Source organism: Chrysemys picta, unplaced genomic scaffold (genome assembly GCF_011386835.1).
Source record: "Chrysemys picta bellii isolate R12L10 unplaced genomic scaffold, ASM1138683v2 scaf3268, whole genome shotgun sequence".
In the NCBI taxonomy this organism is placed as follows: domain Eukaryota; kingdom Metazoa; phylum Chordata; order Testudines; family Emydidae; genus Chrysemys; species Chrysemys picta.
The window spans coordinates 1-5,993 of record NW_027055970.1 but is presented as its reverse complement, the minus strand read 5'-3'; the positions used below and the strand labels follow the sequence as shown (position 1 = coordinate 5,993).

General features: G+C 43.5%; 1 long non-coding RNA gene across 1 annotated transcript; it reads right to left on the bottom strand.

Moving 5' to 3' along the window:
- Positions 1-348: 348 nt before the first annotated feature.
- LOC135980434 (uncharacterized) lies at positions 349-5,973 on the bottom strand. The gene is made up of 2 exons (XR_010597506.1): positions 5,454-5,973; positions 349-3,112 (listed from the first exon to the last, which is right to left on the bottom strand). It is a non-coding gene; the product is annotated as an uncharacterized LOC135980434 (long non-coding RNA).
- Between the last annotated feature and the right edge of the window lie 20 nt (positions 5,974-5,993).

Here is a 5,993-nt window from a genome sequence, read left to right as displayed (position 1 = left end):
CAATGGCTTTCAACCTCTTTTCCATTTGCGGACCCTAGAAAATTTCAAATGGAGGCGCAGACCTCTTTGGAAATCTTAGACATAGTCTGTGGATCCCCACAGACCACGGGTTGAAAACCACTGTTCCGTTGTAAGGACAACCTTTCGAGGACCCCTTAGACAGTCTGCAAACTCCCAGGGGTCTGTGGACCAGAGGTTGAAAACCACTGCTCTGGGGGATATGGGAGAAATAGAAACCTCAAATAACAGATGCTAGTCACCTTAATTATTCTTAACTCTGGAAAGCATTCAGATACACCAGCAATTGGCACAATATAAGAACTTAAAAAAAAAAATCTCGGCTGTTGCTTCTATGACTATTCTGACTTCTCTTCCCTTTCATTTTCCTTCTAATTCCAAATTAAAAGGAAAATCTTTTAATCTACAATCAAGGTTTTTTTTTAAATCAAAATTTACAGCCAAATCCTTTTCGTGTAAATTGGAATAACTTTATTGATTTCAATGGAGCTATGCTGATATATTCCAGGTCAGGATCTGGCTTCATAGTTAGAATTTTGATGATAATGCTAGTCTATAGTGCTTGAAAAAGTAAAAATGTACAAATCATTTTGGGGATTTTCTCTTGCTTTAAATTGATTGTGTGACCAAAAAAGTACCCATTCCTCCACGAAATCTTGGAATTAGGCCAAACACACTTATACTTAGGAAGCAGCTAATGATTCTAGAATTATCAAATGAACTCAACCCGATATTAAATATATTTTATTTTTAGGACTAAACAAAGAGTCTTTTGAACCATACGACATAATTAGATTAGACAAATAATTCCATATGAACTGTAACCCTATCTGTAGTATAGCTGGTGCAAAATAATTTTTTGAAACCCTGACCATACAACCAATTTTGTGCCTGGGGTCAGTCCACATGGAATCAATTGCAAAAACTGCAAGATCAGGGCCTTATTTTGTATCACTTCTATAGGTCTTGTGACAGGGTCGGGCCAGAGGGCTACAGGAGAGTGATCCTATTGGGATCCAGGAAGTGGGCGGGCCAAAGCCCGCCCACTGCTAAAAGATCCCCCCAGCCTTAGCGGGGGATCCACAAGACCTGGAAACCAAGTGATTTTGGGGGACAACTAATGAAATAACAGGGACAGGAGTGCGGTCAAAGGGTCCGAAGGGAACCTGAATGGGACACTGAGAAGAGAACCCCAGACAGCGCCCACTGCTCCTCGAAGGCGTCAAGGGAGTCAGTGGACGCCGCCCAGAGAAACTCTGCCCAGATGCATGAATGGACGGAGGATCAGAAAGAGGCCCCACAGTCACAGGAGACTCCATCCACCAACCTCCTCTCCCTGGTTTTATAGATGGCCATTTTAGCCAGGACCAAGAGGAGGTTGACCAGGAGGTCCCATGACTTTGTGGGGCCACGGATAGAGAGTGCATAAATAAGGAGGTGAGGGGAAAAGTGCAGCCAGAAACGCAACAGGATATCTGTGAGGACCCGGAATAGGGGCTGCAGCCTGGCGTACTCCAGGTAAACGTGCGCCAGGGTCTCCCTCACGCCGCAGAAGAGGCAGGTGTCCCGGGACGGGGGTGAACCGCGCCAAGTACATGCCCGTGGTCACGGCCCCATGAAGGAGCTGCCAACTGACATCCCCGGCAGGCCTTGGGAGCAGGGTGGAGTATAGGCTGGCCACCGGGGCTCCTCACCCTCTAGAAGTGGCAGGAGGTCCCGCCACTTTGTGTCGGGGTGTGACGCGAGAGTGAGGAAGTGCAGGGTGTGGAGCACGAGCGTATATAGATGTTTCCTTGGCGCAGTCTGGAAACGAACCAGCTTCAAGTCGTATAGCCGGCTTACGGTGAAAGGGCGGGGAGGCCGGTTGGGTCCACAGGGCAGGGGCCCGCTACAGGAGAGTGAGAGAAGGCAGATATATTAGCCCCAGATTAAGCAGGTCCCTTTTCCCTGGGTAAGATAACGGGGCAGTTTCAGAAAAATCAGGAATTTTCTGAAACCAATTAAGGCAGGCAGGCTAATTAGGACACCTGGAGCCAATTAAGAAGCTGCTAGAATCAATTAAGATAGGCAGGCTAATCAGGGCACCTGGTTTAAAAAGGACCTCACTTCAGTCAGTGAAGGGTGCGCAAGGAGCTGAGAGTGAGAGGGCGTGCTGTTGGAAGACCGAGGAGTACAAACGCTATCTGGAATCAGGAGGAAAGTCCTGTAGTGAGGATAAAGAAGGTGTTGGGAGGAGGCTATGGGGAAGTAGCGCAGGGAGTTGTAGCTGTCACACAGGTGTTACATGAAACTCTGTAGACAGCTGCGATCCACAGGGCCCTGGGCTGAAACCCAGAGTAAAGGGCAGGCCCAGGTTCCCCCCTCTCCCTTCCCCCTATTGGATATAAGAGGAGTCAGGGTGACCAGACAGCAAGTGTCAAAAATCGGGACAGGGGGTGGGGGGTAATAGGAGCCTATATAAGAAAAAGACCCAAAAATCGGGACTGTCCCTATAAAATCGGGACATCTGGTCACCCTAAGAGGAGTTGACTTGGACTGTGAGTCCCACCAGAGGGGAAGGTCCCTGGCCTGTCCCCCTGACCCAAGGTGGGTCAGGAGAGACTGTGGGGATTGTTCTCCTTCCTTTTCCCCATGCTGGCCAGTGATGAGGTTAGCTGAATGAACGGCAGGTTTGAGCCACAAAAGTGTCCAAACTGAGGGCTGCCCTGAATCTCTGAGGTGAGCAAATCCGCCAATAAGCGCAGGGCTCACCAAGGCAGAGGAGGAACATTGTCACAGTCTCAAGATGGTCCAAAAAAGGACAGCCAGATTAAGACAGTATCGAAACACAACTCCTGGTGGAAATACACTATTCTCCAACACACAGCTTGCAGAGTTCCCCTGTGAGTCAGTAAGGCCTAAATGGCACCAGTTCTTACTGATTTCCAGTTTAAATTGTTCATTATTCCAGTTGCCCCTCTGATTTCTTTACCTCAAAGTTTCTCCTCAACTCATTTTGCTTTGACTGGCTTGCCAGTAAAGCCTCTTCTGCTCTGCACAGCCTCTTTGTAAGCTCATTGGAGTTGTTTTCAAAATGATGTTTCACTGCTATTGCCTATGAGGAAAACACATCACATTTTATTTGTAGTCATATTTAATCTATTTAAAAAAATTAAAAATTCCTGATGTCCCTTGAAATGATGAGCTCCAAAGATACGTTATAAAACAAAGCAAAAAGAATAAGCTATGTTCTGCTTCCTCTTACAGAAAGAACTTTGGAGTAACTGTTGACTTCTGCGTTGTATAACTAAGAGCAGAATTTGGCCCTAATCCTTGAAACTCAGCATGATGGCTTTAAAAAAAGTACAATTAAAAATAGGCCAGATATCTGAAAAATCCATCCTCCTTTCACTGTCCAGTCCCGGGTTCTAGATTCTGTATCATACCAAAAACAGTACATGTTAAGGTAATACAAATCTTTAACTCAAGACTGGGCAAGGATATGAAAAATATTTTCAGGCACATTTTCAAGTATATAGTTGTAATGTATAAATATATTCATAATTTAAGCAATATTTATAGTACAGTCTGTTAATCATTGGGAATCCTAACCAGAGCTTTCTTTTAAGTTCAATCATAAGGGCAGCAGATTTAACACTTGCTCTCAATTTTTTTTAACGTAACATATTTTGTCAAAGCAAGCACCTATTAGATTTAGAAGATGCTTCCCCATTCCCACTCAGTCCTCAACTGCTCATTTGAGAGGTAACGTTTAGGTGTTGGACTGATGATCAGCTATCACCAAATATGCCATTGAACAGCCAACAAACAGAAAGGATCAATACCAAACTAGACTCAGTTCTATACAATCCAAATGTTGGAGAAAAACACAGTTCTCACTTTTTGTTTGGGTACAGCAAGTCAGATGCTTTATTTCTCTCACACAAATATCAAGAGATTGACAAATTACTCTACCTTTCCCACTTACTATATATTCAAGGAATAGGTTACATGTTCTTAAAAACCAGTATTTGTACACCTTAATTCCCTGTATTTATGGACCAACAAAGACATTCAGCTTGCACCTCTGTCTCCAGAACTACATTCTTTGGGGATAAGGGAAATTAGTGTAGTGCTATGCTCAATCTTAAATTTATCACCTGACTTTATATCGCTATCTAAACCAGGAAGTTAACGAGACCATAACTGTGACACCACCAAATTCTACCTGGTTTTCAACCTTTTTAATCTGTTTTATATCTGTCATAAGAGCTCTATAGTACTCCAAATTAAAAAGGAAGTAAATTTATTACCAACATCAAGAGAGAAAAAAATGAGAATGAAATAATTTAGTTCCATTCTAGAAAGGAGTACGCTTTTCTGGATAAAAACCTTTAGACGTCCAAGTTTCAGTATGAAGCGAGTGTTTCAAGAGTAAACATGGAAAGAAGAGTATGTGTAGTGGTTAGTATTTTCTCCTCTGTAGAAAATGTTTGATTAATGTGCTCACATAGCTATGCCGGACAGCTATCGTGGACAAATTTAGAACCTCTGTATTAAGTCAGTGTAGACCATGTGTATCAAAAATAAAAAAGCAGTTTTCTATTAGAGAGTGTGGGTAGAAAAGAAGCAGTGCTCAAATCCGAACAAGTCTAAAGGGAAGGGTTCCAGGGCATTACCCCCAAACTGCCTTTGGGCCCATCTGCTACCTCAGTTTACCTTCAATCTTGCATCAAACCAGCTATCACATGTGGCGATTTTACAGTAGTGCTCTCTTCCAGTTTGGTTTATTATCATAACACAACACTCAAACATACCCTTACCAGCCTCAATTATTCCTTTCCGTTTATAATGCCTCAAGTTTTTCCAGGTTTTTATCAGAACATGCCCATCCCTGCAGTCCAGCCCCTCCCTTAGCTGGGATTTCTGCATCCTGCAGGTCCATCAATGGAGGCTTATCCCTGCACAGTTTCCAGTTCCTTGTAAATCTCTTCCCCCCAAAGTCTTCTGCCTTAGAGTTCTGGAAAATTGTCACTTGTCCTCTTCACAGGCTCTCTGCCTGGGAACTAAGGAGAGAGAGTGTGTCTCTCTGAACTTTTGGGGCGTGGTGGAGGGTCTCTCTCTTGAATGACTACAGGCTGCCATGCATCTAAACCAGCAGGCCTGTTTAGACGCATGCTTCTGTCACATGACCCTTGTATTCATTCCCATCATACAGGGAGATGGGCTAAACCTGAGAAAAAGTGCAGCTGTTCCCCAGTCTTTGAATGGACCAGCTCACCCTGTGACAGGAACATAGCGCAGCTTGCTCTCACCTGTGATGTATTTAGTTGCACTTAAATATTAGTCATGTATAGATCTTTAAACACAAAAAAGAGGACAGTTAAAATTTTACATAAAATAAAACCTCAGCATCACCACTTCCATTTGAATAGTTCAGATATTAAAAATCCTACGTTGTCAAGTTCTGCCCGTAGACCATTGTAATCGTTCTTGGCTTGCTGCAAGTCCTGGTTGAGTTTTATCTCCTTGCACTGCTGGGCCACTGTCTGTAAGGCACGGAGCTGACGTAATACTTCCTAGAAAAGTAGAAGATGGGGGAGGGGGAGGGAGGAGGGAGAAACACACTCCTGTTACATGTTTCTAGTCAAGTTACTAGAACTATTAACACTGGAAAACATGGGGGAGGGACTGTAAATAGTCTCTGTAAATAGTTACTAATTACACTAAAGCCCTCTCTTACAGAAGCAAAAAGAGTTTAAAAACCATTTTTAAGTAAAGCCTAAATTCGGTTATGGCCACTAATGGCCAGGACTCAGTGTGGCCAATCAGAGTAGCCTACTGAATCTGTTACACCAACACAGGTGGATCAAAAAAATACTAGCAAATAATGGAATGAAGCTTATGTATCAATTCAAAAGTAGATCTCCATAACAACATTGAGCATTACAACTAAGCAACCAGACTAATCCCCAATAATCATGAGCCTTTGGGGG